We start from the raw sequence: 23484 nt of genomic DNA on the forward strand, positions 1-23484 counted from the left end.
CGAACCAGCGGGGTTTTAAAAATGGTGGCTCCCCGCTTATGCAAATGAAGCCCGGGAAATTCAAATCCCGGGCTTCATTTGCAAGTGCGGTATGCCTACATTACCCTCCTAGTTCGAACTAGGAGGGTAGTATAGACATACCCATGGTGCCCTCATTGAGAATGTTATGCTGGAAGATCTTTTTTTTTCTCTTTTCTGAATCAAGGATGTTCTTGCCTGAATGCTTCCATTGATTGCGAATGCAGCAATCCTTCCCTGGAAAAAAGGTAATTTTTCAAATTAACAGGTGCCAGTTCATTTAGAGCATTAGCTGTCAAACCCAACAGTTTAAACTTCACTTGGAAACCTATAGGCAGTAAATGCAGATCACAGAGCACTTGGTGTAATTTCTACATGGCAAGGACAAACCTCATTCTGTATGGGTACGTCTACACTACAACGTTAATTCGAACTAACTTAGTTCGAATTAGTTAATTTGAACTAAGCTAATTCGAACTAATGGATCCAGTCTAAAAAACTAGTTTGAATTAGCATTTTGCTAATTCGAATGAGCATGTCCACATTAAGTGGACCCTGAACCGGGCTTAAGGATGGCCGGAAGCAGTGCTGGCAGGGCATCAGAGGAGGACTTAGAGCGTGGAGATGCTGTCTCAGACTAGCCGAGGGCTGTGCTTAAAGGGACCCGACCCCCACCCCGGACAAACAGTTCTCAGGGGTGCCCCGCTTGCAAAGCAGTCATGGCTTGGAGTGCCCAGTGTGCCCACACTCAGCACATCACAGCACTCGGACATCAGCCCGGCTGCACTTGCCACAGGCTGCCATTTGCGGAGAGGGGGCAATCGGGGGGCTGCAGGAGAGCTTCCACCCCGAGGAGCCTGCAGAGCCAGCCCAGTCCTCCCCATTGGGGGCTCATACCCCATTCCACCCTCACCTCCTTCCACTTACCCTTCCCTAGACCCCTTCCTCATGTACAAAATAAAGGACACGTATGGTCAAAAATAGAAACTCTCTTTACTGTACAAAACTGGGGGAAACTGGGAAAAGAAGGTGGGAGAGGGGAAGAGAGAGGCTGGGAGAGGGGAGGGGGAAAACTGGGAGGAGGGAGCTGGGAGGGGGAAGCAAGGGAAAGGAGGGGGTGGGGAAACTCAAGGATCAGGGGTGGGGGTCTCGCCGGACAACCGCCTCCCATCACGGCGAGGGAGGGGGCCTCGGCGTCCCCGGGGGGATGGGGTGGAGGGTGCGGAGGTTAAGGTGGGGGGTGTGGACATTGAGGAAGAGGATGTGGGGGTTGAGGAGGAAGAGGTGGGAGGGGGGGCAGGAGTGGGAGGAGGGACAGCAGTTGGGGGGGCAGCAGGCGCAGGACCAGCACGGGGAACTATGCTCTGCAGCAGGAGCTGCAGGTTTGTGCTCAGCCCTCATTTAAGCTGTGATTACTATGGACGGAGTGGCCACCAGGGCACCTGTGCTTTTTCCTCTTTCCTCTTCTTTCGAAAGAACTCCCTCTTCCCCGTCCATACACGCCTTTTTCTGAAAGAACTCCTTCAGAGAAAGGCTTCTTCCTCATAGAAAGAGGTTAACCAATGTCAGAAAAATCCCTCTCTTCTTTCAATTTTTTTTGAAAGAATGCAATTGCAGTGTGGACATAATTGGAGTTTTTTCAGAAAAATGGCCATTTTTCCAAAAAAAAATTGGCAATGTAGATATACCCTCAGTCTTTTGGCAAGCTCTTGGCCACAGCTACTACCTGACCATCTAGCAACAGCTGATGAATTTATCAGAATCCCTTATTTGAAAACTCACCTGGCACATGGCAAACACACACCCTTACCCACAGAGGCCAAGGGAAACAATTTCTTTCCCTCTTCTTTGTAACACCTTTTTAGAACATCAATAAAACTTACTGATCCCAATGGAGGAAAACTGCTATAAAAAGGAGGTGCTTTGCCATAATTTTGGGGTTTGTCCTGCCATGGGAACCTCAGTGCAGACTGATAGAACCTGGTTCCTTCCCTTATACTTAGCCTGCTTGGCTGCCAGGAGAAAGGGAGCAACAGATTGGTAACTATAACATCCACTGAAGGGACGTGTGAGTTTGTGTGTCTGTGTTTGTGTGTGTATGTGTGTCCATGTATCCGTGTGTCTGTCTGTCTAAGCATATGCTACCTGCTTTTCTGTTGTATTCTTAATAAATGTGGCATATTGTCTTTTCCCCTATGAAGATCTGGTGTGTTTCTTATAAGCATAATACCTGAATAGTATAAAACATGAGTATGAGTCCAGAATAGCATGCAGAAAGGTGTTATACATTTAGGTCAGTGCACTCCTGAAATGTGTAACTGGAATTGCAGAACTAACTGTGGCTACAAATACTAAGGAATTATCATTTTAGTATGTAACTCATAGTCAAAATTTCTATGCTTGAGCTTCCACTACGGGAGGTTCTCTCAGGCTTATAGGAACAGCGCATACAGTTGCTATCGAGGGGAGACTAGCTACCATATTGGTCATGTCTCTGGAAAAGCCGTCTCTGTGGACTTGTCTCAGAAGAACAAGCTTTGATCTATATTTTAAACAGCAGCTGCCCAGGATGCTAAAATAACCTGAGAAGATGTATTCTGTTTTGTGTTGTGCAGGGATCCCATAATCTCTGCTATCCACTGATGTGGGAGAGAAGAGGAAGCCTGATATTAAAATGTGTATCTGCTGATGGTCTCTAGAATAGGGAGAGAAAGAACTGAAATTAAAACTCCGTTATTTGTTGCCATTTATATATTACCTACTAGATTTCATCACAACACAGAGACATCATTAGTCAGAAATACCAAGTACCTCTTTATAGAAGCCATCTCTGCTTTTAAATTGAAATACTTTCCATTACAGCTTGCATGATAAAGGTGGAGCTGCTAAGGGCTTGACCCAAAGCCCATAAAAGTTAATAAAAGACTCCCATTGACATCCGTGTGCTTTGGATCAGACCCTCCAGGAGAGAGTCTCTTACTGAAAGTGGCATGATAAACTTCGATATACAAATTGAGTGTGGCATCTAAATGGAGATCTGTGGTATAATATTAATGTTAGACTACATCTCTTCGGTATTGTTGTATTTCTACTAATTAAAGACTTGGCTAGGAGCCCTGGATGTGTCTGCACAGGAAAACAATGGGGAACGGGGAGCTGGCTATGAACTACCCTCATCACTAGAGCTTCCCAGGAGTGGGTGAGGAGTGGAGACCAGGTTGATATACCACTTCTCTAGCAGGAGGGCAAGAAGATAGGAGTGGAAGTCTGGTAGTAATCCCAGACTGAATTTGGCTAACCTGGACAATATTTTGCAAATCAACTACACTTTCATACTAGGACAGTGGAAAAAATGAGAGGCTTCAAATGTAACCACTAATGCTATGAATAAATGCCCAAAATAAAATAAATTGCCTCCTATCCTGATCCTTCAGCACACTAGTGGTTGTGGTGTAAAAATTACCATAATGTTAACCTAAAATACTGATTTTCAGACATTAGTAGGAGTGGTTGAAGTTAGGTATGTTTATTTCTCATATATATACAAGGAAGTTGCATAAAGTTCCTATGGCAGATGGATGTGTTTCATTACAGAGCCAGTGGACTCTTTGTAGTTCAGGATTCCTAATCTTCATAGTTTAAATGGAGAACAGAAATGGAATATGCAACTTTAGATTCAATTCCCTGGGCTAAGCAACTTTGGGATGAAAGGAAGAAATTTGAATTAAGCTATGCAATGATTTGGTCCGATAGCTATAGCCTATAAGTAACTGGGTGTATGTGTTCATTCCATGTACGAATGCCAGATGTAATTCACTTGTGCATGACTTCGAAATCAACACAATTAATTAGTCTTGGAGGAAGGGAACACCACACTTCCCCCAACTCCTTTTAAAACTCATATGCATGATCCTAGGCAGAGGGAGGGGGAATAATTGATCATTTTAATCATTCTAAATATCTCAAAGGCACAAAATGTTCCAAACAGGCAATGCTTTGGAGGTACTCTTTGCACAGAACTTTGCACAGAACAACATAGTCTGAAGCATAATAGGAAATCTTCGGAGAAAAATAAATATGTATGTTATACATAGTTTCTAAAGTTATCATTGCTGTTGTGAAACCTCCAAGGAAATTTTTCACAATCTTTTTGAAGGGCAAACAAACAAATATCCAGTAATATGGATATTACCTTGGGTTTCAGCCACACACACAAATAAAAATGTATATTGTGCTGTATGTTGCTGGTTGACTATTTTCATTTTCCTGTACTTTTCATGTATCAGCTGGTATTCTTTCCTCAGACTAGTCATAAAACAATCAATAGAACCTACTTGTATAATGGGTTTTGGATAATCAGGAACTGTGGTTGATCAGGAGAGAGAGCTGTATGAGGTGGAAAAGCTGAGAGAACAAACCAGTACAGACTAAGGGTGTATCTAGACTACAGGTTTTTTTTTTAAAAAGTGGCCTTTTTCCGAAAAAAACTTCACCTTCATCTAGACTGCTGCCACGTTCTTTCAAAATTAAATCAAAAGAACGCGGCAGTTTTTTCTACCACAGAAAACTTCATTTTATGAGGAATAATGCCTTTTTTCAAAAGTCCTCTTTCAATAAAAGGCATTATTGAATGCAAACAGGGCTTTTCCGAAAGAGAGCATCCATACTGCAGCTTGCTTTTTCGAAAGAAGTGGTTGCAGTCTAGATGCTGTCTTTCGAAAGAGGCTTGTAATCTAGTCATACCCTAAAAGCCCAGACTGGCTAGGCTCTGAAGACCCAATTTAGCAAAGCACTTTGGCATGTACTAAGTGCCTAGTATTAGGGCCTGTTGCTTTATGACAGGTGCTGAGCATCTTCAAGTCTTATTAAGATTATTAGGTCTGAAGAATACTACATATAAAGGATGTGGCCTTACGGACCCAAGCATGCAAATCCTTTTTACTTGATGAGTCTTTGACACCTGTGGGAGGTTCACTTGTCTTCTTTGTGATGACTTCAGTATAGCTATTTTAGTTCCATCTCTGACCAGATCCATGGTGGGTGGGAAAAAGAAATCTTTTTCTCTTCTTTGTGTAGCTAACAAAAGGGTCAAACAGAAATCCAGACCTTGTGTTTTAGGTGAGCACATGGGCCACTCCCCCGTACACCCTATGACATGGGAAGGCAGAGAAGTCATGGCTCTGCATTCTCCACATATTTACCAGCTAGCAGAGAGATTGTCTGTGATGGGGGAGGCGGGAAGGGAGTTTGCAGCTCCTCATGAAAGGATATAACAGTGAGCAGTTTCCCTAGACAATGGGGATCTTCAGGAGTTTTCTGGAGCAGTGCAACTACATATCACCCGTTCCTGTGGGCCAAGTGCTATGTGAATGAAATAGCCCCAGTGATTAAGGACTGCCATTGTTTGGGTATATAGGATCAGGCCCACTTTCTGTTTGACATTATGTCCAGATATGTGCAGATCGAACGTAACTATCTTACAAAATGTGCCAATATATCTCTGTAGCTGTTTTTTGTCCTGTAACTTTAGAATTTAAAAGGAATAATGATTTTAAAGTTAAAAACTCATTATCTAAAATTACAGTAGTTAGGAAAGATTACTTATGCTTCACCAAAAGAATAGTTGATTTATTTCATAGATTATCAATATTTAGGACTTCACAGAATTTCTGCAGGTTTTTTTACTGATCTCCCTTGTATGTCTTTAATGTATTTGAAGGTAATGTGTATTACCTTCACATTTATTCAGCTGTGAGATTTCCAAGGATGGATGAAATAAACAACCAAAGTAGAAGCCTTATTCTGAATGTGATCCAAAAGTGTGGTTTAGATGTAAAGATGATTCAACACACCAGGAGCTCATTTACTTGCTCTTCAGTTCTTTGTATGTTTGTTTTTTCACTCTCAAAAAAGTGAAATCCTGTTTGTTTGGTTGAGGTTTGCTGTACTGCTGCAATTTCATCACTCTGGGTATGTCTACACTACCACCCTAGTTCGAACTAGGGTGGTTAATGTAGGCAACCGAAGTTGCAAATGAAGCCCGGGATTTAAATATCCCGGGCTTCATTTGCATCTTACCGGGCGCCGCCATTTTTAAAGCCCCGGTAGTTCGGACTCCGTGCCCGCGGCTACACGCGGCACGGAGTAGGTAGTACGAGGTGTAACGGTAGTTCGAATTAGAAAGCCTAATTCGAACTACCTACTCCGTGCCGTGTGAAGCTGCGGGCATGGAGTCCGAACTACTGGGGCTTTAAAAATGGCGGCGACCGGTAAGATGCAAATGAAGCCCAGGATATTTAAATCCCGGGCTTCATTTGCAACTTCGGTTGCCTACATTAACCACCCTAGTTCGAACTAGGGTGGTAGTGTAGACATACCCTCTGAGGGGGAAATAAAGATCCTGATAGGTGGAGCAAAACTCATTAAGAATCTGAATGAGCAATAGGTCCCTGGAGAATGTGCATTTCACAAATATGAACTGTGTGACTGAAGAAGATTGAAATAGTCCATTAAATTTTATTCATTATTGCAAAACCTTGCAATCTGAAGATCAGTCGACATAACCACTACCAGCCCACTCACACTGCACCCTTAGCTTTGTAACTCAATCTGCTTCACTTGTAGAAACAAGTCCAGAGTTAAGATTATACAGACCCACATTATAGCAAAGGATGACTCTCACTTGGCATTATATGCTGAAAACCTGCCTTCATTTTCCACTGCTAAAAATATAAGCAGCCTATGTTGCTAGTTATACCAGATAGTAATAATGCTTAGCATATTTTCAGTGCCTCTAAAACAATTTTTATATATTATGATGATATATTTTTATTTGAAAAGCTGGTTTAATTATACTAAAGCAAAATTGTTTAAACATTAGAAAGAAGAGATATTGTGCAGTTGCTAATATATAATTGTACACTTTTCCCAATTTGTGCAGTTTTCTGCACTATAATTGGTAATGCATGTCTGATTTACATGATTGCTATAGTATTATTATTACTTAATATCCAGATAGTATGCAACCACCTTTGTTCTGATTGGCTAATACTCCATTATTCATACCAAGATGAGGGAAATCGCTATATGATTATTTCTCATTAACCATACTGAAAATATTCAAATCACTGCACCACAGTAGCTCTGTTTTGACTGGTTTCTGCACTCAGAATTTTCAAGCTGACAGCAATAAAGTCACCACCCCAGCTTCTCACTTCATTTTGCTGAAGTAGTAAAAAGTCCAACACAGAATCACAGTAATGTAAGGCTAGAAGGGATCTTAAATGTTCATTTACACACAGAGACAAACACACACTTAAATATATGTAAACTAGGTGTTTGTTTAACCTTAAAAATCTCCAGCACTGAGAATCCCATAACTTCCCTGTACAGTGACTATGTCTACACTGCGCTGGTTTTGCGCAAAAACTATGCAAATGAGGCTAAGCATGGAATATCGCTGAGCCTCATTTGCATAATTAATAAGCAGCCGCTTTTTGTGCAAGAGGCTTTTTGTGCAAGAGCTGTCTACACGGCTCCTTCTTGCCCCAAACCCCTTCTTGCGCAAGAGCTGTTTTTCCAGAAAAAAAGCGGGAAAATGACTCTTGCACAAGAGGGGTTTCTGCACAAGAAGGAGCTGTGTAGATAGCTCTTTTTTGCACAAAAGCCTCTTGCACAATAAGCGGCCGCATATTAATTATGCAAATGAGGCTCGGCGATATTCCGTGCTTAGCCTCATTTGCATATTTTTTTTGCACAAAACCAGCACAGTGTAGACATAGCTTCAGATTGCTGTTATATGAAGTAGATGGGAAAATAAGGTTCTCAAGTTTCTGAAGGGAAATTTTTGGTTTTGTTTCTATTAATGCATTTCAGTCATTTCTGAATCCATCTCTATCTTCTAACATTGGTACCCATTGCCATAATCAGTGTTGCCAGGTCTCCGGTATTCACCTGGACAGTCCGGTATTTGCGGGATCCATACAGTAAAAAAATACAGGAAATACCGGACATGTGAAATGTCTAGTATTTCCTGTTTCCCTGGGATGGAAGCCCAGCGGGGACAATTTTTCCCTGCTGCATCTGGCAGGGGTTGGAGAGTGAGGAGCCCTGCAGCGTCTAGCGAAGAGGGAGTAGGAGGGGGCAGTTGCCTAGTGCCATGCTAGGGGGGTGCCAGGCTGGGATGGGAGGGGAGCGCACGCTGCTTTGACCCACATGACCAGCAGAGACCGGGAGCTGGCCAAGTGATGCCTCCCTCTACAACTGCCAGCCAAGGCATCAGGGCCAGGCGGCAGGAGCATCCACTTTAAAAGTCAGATTGTTCCTCCATGCCTGGCTCTGTGGGAGGAAGAGGAGATTTCATTGGAGCAGGAGATTTGATTGGAGCAGGGGCTCCTGACACTGGGGATGACTGCCTCAGGGGGAGGAGGGAGTGCATTGGGATGTCCCACCCCGGACAGACAGTTCTCAGGGTTCCCCGCTTTCTTGTCTACCTTGATGAGGGACAACAAAGCAGTCCTGTCTTGGAGTGCCCTGAGTGATCACACTTGGCACATCACAGCACTCGGCCATCAGCCCGGCTGCACTTGCCGCAGGCTGCTGTCCGGGGGGGTCAATCGGGGGACTCTCAGGATCCAGGAGGCCCCGCAGGAGAGCTTCCACCCCAAGGAGCCCACAGAGCCACCCCAGTTCTCCCCATTGGGGGCTCGTGCCCCATTCCTTCCTCACCTCCCTCCCTAGCCCCCCTTCCTGATGTAAAAAAATAAAGGATATGTGTGTTCAAAAATACAAACTCTCTTTATTTAACAAAACCGGGGAGGGGGAATAAAACTGTGGAGAGATGGGGGAAAGGAGGCAGGAGAGAGGGTAGGAGACGGGAGGGGGAAACTGGGAGGAGGGAGCTGGAAGGGGGAAGCAAGGGGAAGGAGGGGGAGGGGAAACTCAGGGATAGGAGTGGGGGTCTCACCAGGCCAACCACCTCCCAGCACGGTGAGGGAGGGGACGTCGGCGTTCCCAGGAGGATGGGGTGGAGGGTGCAGAGGTTGAGATGGGGGGTGTGGACATTGAGGAGGAGGGTGTGGGGGTTGAGGAGGAAGAGGTGGGAGGGGGGGCAGGAGTGGGAGAAGGAACAGTTGTTGGGGGGGCAGCAGGTGCAGGACCAGTACAGGGCACCATGCTCTGCAGCAGAGCCTGTAGGTTTGCATTTCTGGCTCGGTCCTCAGCCAACTGCTCATGGCGGAGCTGCAGGTCTGCCCGCATCCAGGCCTCTACTGTGCGGTGCAGGACTCACAAGGACCCCAGGAACTGGTCCCAGTGCTCCTGCTCCGTGGTGGTGGTCCGGGGCAGACTGCGGGTGCGGGAGCATGTCCCGGCCAGGGTGGTGTGCCCTACACGAGCAGCTGGTGCAGCTGTAGAGAAAAGAGAGAAGTGGTCAGTTCTCCCTGGGGACACAGTGAATGATGCCCAGCCCTCCCCCGCAACATGAGGGTGACCATGCCCTGCACCGTCAGAGCCGTTGTGATTGTACAGAGGCCATGGTCAGGATGTCTGGCTCTCCCCGGGACTGGGAGCTGCCCCAAGACCGCACCCATGTGCCTGTGCCATGTGTGGCCAGGGTGTGTGTGTGGGGGGGGAGATGTCCCCTGCCTCCGTGTAGAGGGGACGTGTGAAGGGAAAGCATCCTGCTGGGTCCCGCCCTGGAATCAGGAGCATGTCAGGTCTCTTCACACACGCATGTGCCTATTGGGCCATGGCCCCTGGGTGTCATGCAGCTGGAGCCACCTGCCCAAGGGTGGCATGGCACAGGTGTCTGCATGATCCGTGGGAGGCATGGCCCACGTGCGCGGTCCCTGGTCTCTCTCCCCACCTCTCCCCCCGAACTACTTCATTCAAACTACTTACCCGGTATGGTCTCCCTGGACGACCCTGCCGACTCCAGTGCTGGAACTCCTTGTGGTGGCCCCTCCGGTGCGCCCGGGTCAGGGCCCTCCGGTCCCGGCTCGCTTCCTCCTGGGCTGGCGCAGACCGCTCCGCCCCCCAAGAGTTGGTCGAGGGCGGGGAAGTAGGGACAGATGGCAGCCCCTGCTGTGGCACCGCCCCTGGTGACCCTGGCGTATGCCTGCCGCAGCTGTTTTATTTTCAGGCGCACCTGCTCTTGTGTACGCCAGTGTCCCTTTCGGGCCATGGTGGCCACTATGCGGCCGTAGACGGCTGCGTTCCTCCACCTAGTGCGGAGATCGTGGAGGTTGGGGGCCTGCCCCAAAACCTCAATGAGGTCCATGACCTCCGCACTAGACCAGGAGGGCGCGTGCCGTCTATGGCCCCTGGATGGCCCCTGGGTGCTGGGGGACTGAGCAGGGGACGGCTCGCTGGCACTGGCTGCCTGGCTCATCCTGCGGCCACTGGTTCGGGGCAGAGACTGCTGGCAGGGCTGGCTGTGGCAAGTGCCGTCTGGCCAGAGTCTACCCCTTTAAGGGCACGGGCCTGGGGGAGAGGAGAGGAGTTTTCCTGGTTTGGCCCAGAGTGGCCACCAAGGGGAACCTGGGAAGAGCTAGCCTCCAGCTAGTTCGAATTAAGTGCCTACACAGCCCTTAATTCGAACTACAGGCAGTCCCCGACTTACGTGGATCCGACTTACGTCGGATCCCTAGATACGAACGGGGTGAGGCAACTCCCGCACATGCGCAGCAGCATTCCCGGGGCTCGCTCACCTGGGTCCTAGGATCCTCCTCCTCCTCGGGCCAGCTCCGACTGGGGTCCCGCAGAGCTGCCGGGCAGAGGAAAAGTGCCTCCCCACGCCCGCTGCCAGCAACAGGCTGCCCCCTCCCCTGAGCAACAGGCTGCCGAACAGCAGACAAAAGCAGCCTCTCTGCCCCTCCTCCCCTCTATACATGCCGGGCTCCCGGAGCGCAGCAGCGTCCCCGGGGCTCGCTCACCTGGGTCCTAGAATCCACCTCCTCCTCCTCTTCGGCCGGCTCCAACTGGCCTCTGCCTGCAGCAGCTGGCCACAGGGACAGGGATCCCGCAGAGCTGCCGGGCAGAGGAAAAGTGCCTCCCCACGCCCGCTACCCCCCCCCGCCCGCGGCCTTGCATCCTGCACGCCTCCCCCCTCCCCCCCTGCCAGCAACAGGCTGCCCCCTCCCCTGAGCAACAGGCTGCCGAACAGCAGACAAAAGCAGCCTCTCCGCCCCTCCTCCCCCTATACATGCTGGGCTCCCTGGGCAAACAAAGACTCCACCAAAACAAACAAAGTGCTGGCCTCATTGTGTTAGCAAAAAAAGGACCCTCCTCCTAGAACCCTGGGTGGTGTGTGGAAATGAAGCTATTAGCTCAAAGCTTGGTGCAGAGCTGTTTGGTATTTGATGAGTTACTCCTTTAGTCCTGAGTTTGTCACAGGGACAGAAATAGATGTGAAATCTTCTGAACAGGGGAACAGACAGCAAAACAAACATTAGAGGGGAGTTAACCTTTCCCTATGCTATCCAAAACTAAAAAAAATGTTTGGCTAGAGTTTCCCCTACAATATGTACCAGTTCCGACTTACATACAAATTCAACTTAAGAACAAACCTACAGTCCCTATCTTGTACGTAACCCGGGGACTGCCTGTACTTAATTTGAACTAGATGTTAGTCCTTGTAGAATGAGGTTTAACTAGTTCGAATTAAGCGCACCACTAGTTCGAATTAAGTTCGAACTAGCGGTTTGTAGGTATAGACGCTATGAAAGTTAATTCGAACTAACGGCTGTGAGTTTGAATTAATTTTGTAGTGTAGACATACCCTAAGTGTGGGGTTCCTCTCCCCACAGTTCCAATACCTAGGCTCTCAAATCTCCACCACCTCCACCAAAACTGGCAAATTACAGAAAAACAGCAGAGAGATTCCACTGACTCCCATTTTATGAACTGTAAAATTCAACCTTTCTAGGTGCTCTAAAATCTGAATGGTTCCTTTGAATTGCTCGGAAATCTGCCCTCTGGGGATGCAGAGTCACTAGTGATCCAAATGTGGGGTGATTTGACCAATGGACCCCCACAGTTACAGGCTGCTCCTCAAACCTGTTCTCTTCTGTTCTGTAAAACAGAGATGCAAGGTACAGGTTGAACCTCTCTAGTCTGGCATTCTCTGGGCTGGCAATATCTATGGTCTGGAATTATTTTAGTTACCATGGGTGTGGCCACGTTTTCTGCAGTCCCATAAAGTTTGTTTACAGCCACCGATCCTGGGTCTCAGTGTTTTATACTGTTTTAGCCCTAATTTACCTCCAAGAGCCCAGGAAGCTGTGGAATTGTTGGTAATGCTGCTGGACAATTTTGGGCTCCCATGGTTTGTCAAATTCTCTGATTCAGAACCATTCAGGTCCTGAGGGTGCGGAACTAGAGAGGTTCAACCTGTATTAACTATGTCTGGATGAATCACACACAGACGTCACTGATATAGATGGTTGTGAACTCATCTTCCATCAGTTAATATGACTAAGGAAAAGCTAATCACAACCTCATTAAACAAAAAAGAGTCTTTGAATAGATTCCTGGAGTATGCTAAAATCTGTGAGTGATGGGCAATGTTCCCTGTAACTTGAGCACTTGAGTAGCCACCAAATTCCAGGCAGAATCAAATTCCACCCAAAAGATTAGCAAACAGCCCACAGCTGGCAACATGTGTTTCTTCTGATGGTACACATGGCTTGGTGCACACAACAAAAGTTATTCCACACATGAATGGAAAAAATAGAGGGAGCATCAGTCATGGGTGGGTATATGATTTTGAGGCACCTGTAATCTGTCTTTGGGGGAAAGTGAACATGAATACTTCATGTGTAGGAGTAAAAGGAGTGAAAAATTAAGAGAGGGTATGTCTACACTACCACCCTAGTTCGAACTAGGGTGGTAATGTAGACATACCCAGAGAGAGTAGGGTGAGAGGATTCTAGGGAGGGAGATAAATGGGAATGGGTGGTTGGGGAGTAAGGCATACTTAACCTGAAGCCAACAGTTGTCCTTGAAGTTCACTGTAACCAGATTTCACCTGTATTAAAATGTTAACAGAGAGCCCCATACAGGTGACTTGCCCCAGGGCTGCACTCTCCTAGGGACTGAGTGGTTGTAAGAGTTCAGCCTTGATGAACCATAACTTCTTGCAGCTCTCTCTTTTCAATCAATGACTATTCTACTGGCCCAGCTCCTCAAATCTCTTGCAGAGTGCACAGTTTGTGCTTTGGTTATCTCACATTTGGATTGTTATAAATTGTCTGTTGAGAAGCCTTCCTGGCTCCTTTATCTCTGATCTATTATTTGTCTGGAAAGCATCAACATTTGGCCCTTAATTCAAAATCCCCCTGCTGTCCTGTTATTTAAGCATTTACAATGGCTACTCCTTATCCAGAGAAGGAATTGGTTCTGATTCCTTACTTACTATAACTGCAATATCCTGTACAATTTTTAAGTAAAGATATCTGGCCCCAAGCTAGTATGCCTTTCCATTTGATTGCCATGCTACCAATTTTAGATCAGGAATTCTATAAAACATTTTTCTTTTCTATTTATCTTTGATTTACACACTGTAGGTGTCAAATACATTTTATGTAACTCATATACTCCTTGTCTTTTTATATCCTGAGGCTCTATGCTGCACTAATGCAGAATATGTGACGGGAAAATTTGAAACCAAAATATGTTTTCTGAATTTTTTTTATTACTTACAAATACAGTGACATAATTAATTGCAAGAATATATTGGTTAATAATACATCTGATCAAAACATACTCAAATTGTTTTGTGATTTTTTTCAATCAGCTCACATAATTAACAAGAAATATCCAATAAACAAACATGATTCCCTCAGTAACATTGTGCAACCCCAATAAAATCAATAGTACCCACAGAATCACCTCCCTTCTTCCAAGGGCCCCAAAAGACTAGAGGAAATGACACACATTTCCTTCCCCTTTTTGGAGTTGTGGGCATTACCTCTGGAATGCTTCTAATGAGAAAATGTACAAGTGGAAAGGAGGGCAGAATTTGGCTTGCTAACTTTATTAATATATAAGCTTGGAAAGACCTTGACTCTGTTGGGTCTCTTTTTATTTTAGTTATTTTTATTATATTATTACCATTTTTTGAATTTTGAGATCCTGCTCTTGTTCCCGCTGAAGTCAATAGCAATATTCCCATTAACTGCAATCATGCATGATCAAGCCATGAGAGAATAAGAAAACCACAAAGCTTTTCAGCATCTCTATATAGACACTCTCTTATCTCTAGCAAGACATAAGTGGGCTTATTAGTTGTGGCCTAAACTCCCTGAATCCTAAGGGCAATAATTTACTAAAATCTGTTCTTGTTATGCAAGTGTAAGGACAATAAACAAGTAATTACCTCCAGTAACCATTTTCCAATTCACATAGCATCAGACACATACTGCACATTTGTTTAACTTTTTATCATGAAAACAACGAGGAGTCCTGTGGCAACTGAGGGTATGTCTACACTACAGCACTAATTTGAACTAACTTAGTTCGAATTAGTTAATTCAAACTAAGCTAATTCGAATTAGCACAGATAAACTTAAAAACTAGTTCGAATTAGCGTTTTGCTAATTCGAACTAGAATGTCCACATAGAGTGGACCCTGAACAGAGGTTAAGGATGGCCGGAAGCAGTGCCGGCAGGGCATCAGAGGAGGACTCAGAGCGTGGAGATGCTGTCTCAGACTAGCCGAGGGCTGTGCTTAAAGGGTCCCGACCCCCACCCCGGACAGACAGTTCTAAGGGGTGCCCCGCTTGCAAAGCAGTCCTGGCTTGGAGTGACCGGAGTACCCACACTTGGCACATCACAGCACTCGGCCATCAGCCCGGCTGCACTTGCCGCAGGCTGCCATCTGGGGAGAGTGAGCAATTGGGGGGCTGCAGGAGAGCTTCCACCCCCAGAAGCCCGCAGAGCCAGCCCAGTCCTCCCCATTGGGGGCTCATACCCCATTCCTCCCTCACCTCCTTCCACTCATCCTTCTCTAGCCCCCCTTCCTGATGTACAAAATAAAGAAAACGTGTGTTCAAAAATAGAATCTCTCTTTATTGAACTGGGAGAGACTGGGAAAAGGAGGTGGGAGAGGGGAAGAGAGAGGGTAGGAGAGGGGAGGGCAACTACAATGATCAGGGGTTTGGAACAGGTCCCATATGAAGAGAGGCTAAAGAGACTGGGACTTTTCAGCTTAGAAAAGAGGAGACTGAGGGGGATATGACAGAGGTCTATAAAAGTATGAGTGGTGTGGAGAGGGTGCATACAGAAAAGTTCTTCATTAGTTCCCATAATAAAAGGACTAGAGGACACCAAAGGAAAGGAATGGGTAGCAGGCTTCAAACTAATAACAGAAAGTTGTTCTTCACAAAGCAAAGAGTCAACCTGTGGAACTCCTTGCTGCAGGAGGCTGTGAAGGCTAGAACTAGAACGGAGTTTAAAGGGAACTTAGAGAAAGTCATGGAGGTTGGGTCCATGGAGTAGTATTAGCCAGGGGGTAGGAGTGGTGTCCCTGCCCAAAGTTTGTGGAAGACTGGAGAGGGATGGCACGAGACAAATGGCTTGGTCACTGTCTTTGGTCCATCCCCTCCAGGGTCTCTAGTGTTGGCCGCTGTCGGCAGACAGGCTACTGGGCTAGCTAGACCTTTGGTCTGACCCAGTACAGCCATTGTAAGCTCAGGGCTCAGGGGTCTCACTGGACCACCTTGATTTTCATGCAAACCTGCTCCTGGGTGGCCAGGCTGGCAGTTCTCCTGCCCTAGACGGCCACTTTCCTGTGCCTATTGCAGAAGTCATGGACGAGGTCCACGATGCCTGCACTGGACCAGGCGGGTGCCCGCCTCTTGTGGACCAGGGCAGGCTCCCGGGAGCCACCAGCCTGGTCCCGGGAAGAGGGGGAGGGCTGGGGGGCATCGGGTGTCTGGCTCGAGCCGTGCCAGGTGGAGAGTCTGCTGGCTGGGTGCTGACAGGCTTGCACCTGGCACGGGCACCGTAGCCAGACCGTGCCTATTTAAGGGGTCTGGGGCCGGGAGGGGGGCAGTAGAGTTTTCCTGGTGTTGGCCAGAGTGGCCACCAGGGAAAGCTGGGGAGGGCTAGCCTCCCACTAGTTAGAATTAAGGGGCTACACACCCCTTAATTCGAACTAGTAAGTTCGAACCAGGCTTAGTCCTCGTAGAATGATGTTTACCTAGTTAGAATTAAGCGCTCCGCTAGTTCGAATTAAGTTCGAACTAGTGGAGCACTAGTGTAGTGCCTATCAAAGTTAATTCGAACTAACGTCTGTTAGTTTGAATTAACTTTGTAGTGTTGACATACCCTCAGGGAGTACCAGATTTACTAGGTCATAAGCTTTCATAGGTAAAACTCACTTCATCAGATGAATTGGAGTGGAAGTTACTGAAGCAGGGGTATATAAGGAAGAAACTGCTTGTGTTAATCAAGCTAATTAAGGGAGGGAGTAAATCTGTCATTCACAGCATTTAGTGTGGAGATCTGAATATACAGAGAGGGGAAATTGCCTTTGTAAAGCATTAACCAGTTGAGATTCTTATTCAGTTCTAAATTGATGGATCTGTATTTGTAAATGACTTCCAGTTCAGCTGTCTACATTTGAAATTCTTTTGCAGAAGGATGGCCACTTTCAAATACAAAACAGAATGTTCAGAGAGGTTAAAGTGTTCACCTACAGGCTTATCTGTTCTTACTGTGTGGAATAAGAACATTCTTGTTGTGTGGAAAGGTAACACACACACACATGAAGCTCCAGCTTGGCCAGGGTGCTAGTTAACTAGTAACCGATAAGCATCACCCAGTATTTCTGGTTATTGGTTAACTGTTAACATCCCTTCACCATAACTGTTGTCTAAGGACTCTATTCATTATTTGTTTGACATGAGACCTTTATCTTTACAAATTCTTGTTTATGACAAGGCCAGTTCATGATCTGTTGTATCCATAAGAATGAACATTAAAATTGTTTGTGTCTCATTGTCTTAGCTGTTTTGTAAAGCAGGCTATCCATCCAAGGATTTCAAATGGAAGGAAAATATTTCATCTCCTTTTGAAGACATCAGGCAAGTTCAAAACAATATGAAGAGGACACTTCATAAGATACTCATCAACACAGATGTCTTCATGAGGGCTTAAAAGTTTTTGTCTAAATTCAGAAAAAAACTGCATTAAAATGAACTCCAAGGAGTAGTACTTCAATTATTTAAAAGACATTCAAGTTTGCTTTTAAGCATTAGACAACTGAGGAGTGCTGTCCCTGAGCAAAGAATGAATCAAAAGACATAACATCTACAAGCACTTGGATACTATGGTGATGGGTGCTGCAGAACATTTTGGTGACAGAAAGAGAGAGCAGCACATAACATGATGAGAAATTTGTAGACGCTTAGCTACTGTAATTACATTGGCAATATTTACTCAGGTAAGATAACATTTCCAGAACTCACAAGGCTCAATCTTCTGGGCAGAAAATAATTATTTGCTAGGATCCAGAGAAACTATTTCCTACATACTTGTTCATCCTTCTATTCCGAGCTCAGTTGGATTTCAACATTATGTCCCTACCAAAAGATAATACTCAGCTTGATCAGAAGTTCACTGAAGTCACTGGAACGACACCTATGGACATCAGTGGGGTTTGGATTAAACCTGTTTTCTACTAATAATATATAGAAAAGGATTATGATTTACAGTTATTTACACAGCTGACTCTTCCTCTGACCCCATCAATCCAAATTATGCTGTTCCAAAATAGATCCTTGTAAAAGTTCCTGTTCAATAAATGTTGGGTTCATTTATTTTAGTCCCATGTACCTACCAGCAGTAGTTTGACATACATAATTTATGCCCATTGTGAATTTCTGCTTTTGGGTGGAGTATAAAGCATTGAATTGGTATGTTTATAAACTGCTGGATACAGGTGACAATCAAATTCCTACATGCTCAACTGCAACATTAGTCCTTTGAATGACCTACATTTTTAATTTGGCATGAAACTACTTGAAGCTAGGTAATGAAACTAATGAGGCTGCCACAACTGTGCAAAGCAATAATCAACAGCTACTTTATTGTTGTAAAGTGCATTATGCCTATGCATGAGGTGAAATGAGACAGATTTTCTTGTTTCAGGGGGAAAAAAATCTGACGTGTTCATACTGTTTCTCTGAAAATGAATATTTCCAGTTTACGTGGTGACTAGAAAAGGTCCAAGATCATTAGTTAGTTTCAGATAAACGTGAATAAACAACAACAACAAAACCCTGACACTGTACACTATATGCAAAAAGAAGTGCAGTATATTTGCATTACAAAGTATTTACTTTTTATTATTTAACTAATGGCAGCAAAACAAGTGTACAGAATTTTACCCTCTGAGGGCAGTCTACATAACAGGACAAAATCCAAAATAAGCTGCACAACTTGAGCTATGTCCAATGTGTAGCTTAAGTTGAAATAGCTTATTTCAGCTTTTGGTGCCGTCTACACAGCAGGAAGTCCAAGAAAAAGCACTTTTCCTCCAACTTCTCTTAGGGTACGTCTAGACTACATGCGTCTGTCGCCAGAGGCATGTAGATTAGGCTACCAGGCATAGGTAAATGAAGCGGCGATTTAAATAATTGCTGCTTCATTTAAATTTACATGGCTGCCGCACTGAGCCGATCAGCTGTTTGTCAGCTCAGCGCGATAGTCTGGACGCACGGGTGTCGACATCAAAGGCATTTGTCGACCACCCAGGTATGCCTCCTAGACGTATAGACGTACCCTTACTTCTTATAAAATGAGGGTTACAGGAGTCAGAGAAAGAAGTCCTCCAGCTCAACATTATTTTGACATTATGCAGTAGCCCAATGTCTGAGAGTCTGTAATGCTGAAATGCTGGCTGTTCCCTCTGGGCGGCACTGTTGCCTGAGATGCTGGCTGTTCCCTCTGGGTGGTGCTGTTGCCTAAAATGCTGGCTGTTCTCTCTCGGTGGCCCATGCTCCCTCCGGACTGACCGCAGGGTGCACCACACTTCATGTGGGCTGGCACAGAGGAGAAGCTGCCTGGCCAGCTGTCTGTGGCATTCAGCCCAGAGGAGGCTGAACCGTGCTCCAGCTGATCGGGCAGCTTCCCCTCTGCACCTGCCCACGTGGAGCTTGGTGCACCCTGGCTGAGTGCCATGGCCAGCTGGCTGGGCAGCCACTTCTCTTCACTCCAGCCCATCTGCTCTGCGGTCAGTCCGGAGGGAGCGCAGGTCAGAGGCTTCCCTCCGTGGCTGGTGTTGGGAATTCCCTGCCCCCAACCATGTTCCCTCTCCTCTGCCCCAAACCTGTCCCCTGCCCTCCTGGCCCCCTGTTCCCTCTCCCTTGCCCCCTCTCACCCCGCTGCAGAAACCTGCCCCCCCTGCAGAAACCAGTTTCCTCTGGCACCGTTTCCTACTGCAGAAACCTGTCCCCCTGCTCCCCTCTGCAGAAATCTGTCCCCCCCCCCAGCACCCTGTCCCCTGCTGCAGAAACCTGTCCTGGCACCCTGCCCCCTCTCCCCTGCCCCCACTGGCACCCTGTTCCCTGCCCCAGAACCCACTAGCACCCCTCCCCAGTACTGTGTCCCCTGCTCCCAAATGACTTTTCTAAGGGTCACTGACCCCTGACTCAAGGCAGGTTCCCTGCCATTCTCATAAATAAAGACAATGCAAAAACTTTTTGTGTTTAACATAGTATTTTATTTAAAAATGAAGCCTGGCCAACAAACCCCCAATTGGGGCCAAGCCCCCATCTGGCCACAGCCACTCCTGCATTCCCCCTTCCCCAGATCCTAGATCTGATCCTATCAAACACTGGAACCCCCTGCCCTGAGCCCCTCACATACTCCAACCCAAATTCCTGCACCCTCACATCCACAAGCCTGTGGCTTGCTTAGTATCCCAACACTGCCCAGCCTGGATCCCCCGCCCTGAGCCAGTGTCCCATTCTCCACCTCCTCCTGCATCCAGATTTCCTCCCAGAGCTTGCACCTCTCACCCCTTCCCACACCCAAATCCTTCATTCCCACCCCAGAGACTACACATCCTGTCTCAAGGAAGCAAGGGTCCAGCTAGACTGTAGGGCTGTGTCTACACTGGCATCCCTTCCGGAAAAGGGATGCTAATGTAGCACATCGGAATAGCAAAATCCGTGGGGGATTTAAATATACCCCGCGGTATTTGCATTAACATGGCTGCCGCTTTTTTCCGGCTTGGAGATAAGCCGGAGAAAAGCGCCAGTCTAGACGTGATTCTCCGGAAAATAAGCCCTTTTCCAGAGGACCTCTTATTCCTACTTCAAAGTTTTACTTCAAAGTAGGAATAAGAGATCCTCCAGAAAAGGGCTTATTTTCCAGAGAATCATGTCTAGACTGGTGCTTTTCTCCGGCTTATCTCCAAGCCGGAAAAAAGCGGCAGCCATGTTAATGCAAATACCCCGGGGGATATTTAAATCCCCTGCAGATTTTGCTATTCCGATGTGCTACATTAGCATCCCTTTTCCGGAAGGGATGCCAGTGTAGACACAGCCTAGGAGTTTTTCAGGATTCTGGAGATATCCCAGAAAAACTCTTCTGCATCCAGGGTTGCGTTTGTTCTTCCACTTTTTTAGTGGAAGAGCAAACAGGCTCTTTTGGTCACCCCTATATTCCTCTTTCCACTAGGAATAAGGTGGCTTCCGAAAGAAGGGTTTTTTTTCTGACTTTTGGTCCAGTCTAGACAGGCCAAATGTTGGAAAAACCTCTTCCTACAGAAGAATTAAAAAAAAAAGCAGCAGTAAAAGGATAGGGGATAGCAAGTGATGGAGAGGAGGAGAATAGAGAGGGCTGGGCTTCAAGGAAGGGGCAGAGCTTCAAGGATGGGGGCGGGGTGATAGATCTTGGCTTGGTCTGTCATTTAAAAAGTGATCTTGGGTGTAAAAAGGTTGGAGACCACTGGTGTAATCTATGAAAATAAGCCCATCTTGCAGTGAAAAAAGTGCCACTCTTACTCACTGAGAATGCTAACTTGTATGGAGTTGTGATGCATACTTCTACAGTATTTCCTGTAGCAGGATTCTACTTATTGACCATTTCTGATAAACACGCAGGCTGCACAGAGTTGTTTTAGAATAATAGAATCATAGAGCTGGTAGAGATATTAGGAGGTCATCAGGTCCAGCCCCCGGCCCAAGGCAGGGCCAATCCAAACTAAATCAACCCAGCTAAGGCTTTGTCAAGCCAAGACTTAAAAATTTCTAGGGATGGAGATTTCACCACCTCCCTAGATAATGCATTCCAGTGCTTCACCACCCTCCGAGAGAAATAGTTTTTCCTAATATCCAACCTAGACCCCTCCCACTGTAACTCGAGACCATTGATCCTTGTTCAGCCATCCATCACTACTGTGAACAGTCCTTCTCTGTCCTCTTTGGAACCTCCCTTCAGGAAGTTGAAGGCTGCTATCAAATTCCCCCTCACCCTTCCCTTTTGCAGACTAAACAAACCCAAATCCCTCCATCTCTCCTCATAGGTCACATGCTCCAGCCTCCTAATCATTTTGGTCGCCCTCCGCTGGACCCTTTCCAATGCGTCCACATCCTTTCTGGACACAATACTCCAGATTCTGCCTCACCAAAGCCAAATAAAGGGGAATAATAACTTCTCTGGATCTCTGGCAATGTGTCTTTTAATGCATTCTAATATGCCATTGGTCCTCTTGGCCACAAGGACACATTGTTGACTCATATCCAGCTTCTTATCCACTATAATCCCCAGGTCCTTTTCTGCAGAACTGCTACTTAGCCTTTTTTATTTTTGCTTCCCTTATCAATTCTCTACAATTCCGGACTTCTGATTTATATTCATTATTGTCAGCTTCCCCTTTCCTTCATTTGTTATATAAATAACTTGTACCTGCCTTCACTTTCCCTCTAGACCAGTTTTTAAGTAGTGGGGCTTGCTTGTTTCTCAATATTTGGATTGTGGCTTTTTTGGGACTCTAATAAGGTGTTCCTAAATGATCTCTGTTATCATTCACATCTTCTCTGATTAAAGTCTTCCTTCCAGGTCATTTGGCTCATAATTATTTTCAGATTTATGAAACACACAACACATAGATAACTAGTCTGGACTTTATTTTGCTTGCACATTGCAAATGTGATAAAATTATGATCACTGGTACCTACGGTACCATTAATTTTTAGTTGTGTGATTAGTTCCTCTTTATCTGTCAGGTCATAGTTTAAGAAATAATTCCCCCATGTTGGCTACAACATTTTATTGTGTTAGGAAATTGTCATGTATGATGTTTAGACATCCCAAGAAAGGTTTAGTACTGGCAGCATGAGACTTCCAGCATATGTCACTCAAACTGAAAACCCCCACAATCCGGGTATTTCTTTAAGTTTTTTTGTTTTGTTTTTTATTCCCTATGCATTATCATAGGTGCATAAGGAATCCATCATCCTGTCCCTTAATGTGATTTTGTGACCTGAAGCAAAAAGCAGATGATACCCCACATTGTACTTTATTTGTTAGCACATTAACCATAAGCATTCAACATCATTTTCATCTGAGTGATCAGTGACTTGGAAACGGGTTATGCCATTTTTTGTCCGAGTGTATTCCTCCTCCCTTTTTGCCCACTTGATCTTTCCAAAATAAGTTATAGTCATTGATTTTAACATTCCGGTTGTGCAACGCATACAACCAGATTTCAATAATACCAGTTAAACTGAATTTATGATCCTCTTGACTACTCCAGCTAGCCTGTCCCTGAGGAGACTGGATTACTGAGGTAGAGGCCATCCAAACTATACAGTCGTCTCTCTTCTCAGAAAATAGGCCAATATTCCACTAAAACAAAACTCTCCATGTGGCTACAATAAAATCCAATCTAGTTTATCTTGCAGAGCCATTACCTGATCCCAAACATTTTTTGCTGTACCTGTTGTGGGCGGAGAATCTGTTTTTTATGTTTGTCTTGAATAGCACTGAGCACATAGCTGGTGCATGTCACTGGTCTAGAATCATAGAAATGTAGGACTGGAAGGAACCACAAGAAGTCATCTAGGTCAGTCCCCTGCACTAAAGGAAGGACTAAATATTATCTAGCTCGTTCCTAACAGGTGTTTGTCTAACACGCTCTTTAAAATTTCCAATAATGAAGATTCCATAGTTAACCTGGGCAATTTATTCCTGTGCTTAACCACTGGAGTGCTTGCATTAGGACGTTTTTCCTAATGTCCAACATAAACTGCACTTTCAGCAATTTAAGTCCATGGCTTCTTCATAGTGCTCTGACTTCTCAGTTGTGGGATTGTGGCTTTTTGGAAATCTAATAAGGTGTTCTTAAATTATGTCTAATTATCATTCACATGGTGGCACCATCCTCTCAACCAGGCAGTCATCTCCAGGTTGTATCTTTCTCTGTCTGGGCTCCTACCCTTGACCACCGTGATT

Source organism: Pelodiscus sinensis, chromosome 1, assembly GCF_052426305.1.
Source record: "Pelodiscus sinensis isolate ZL-2025 chromosome 1, ASM5242630v1, whole genome shotgun sequence".
Classification (NCBI taxonomy): Eukaryota; Metazoa; Chordata; order Testudines; family Trionychidae; genus Pelodiscus; species Pelodiscus sinensis.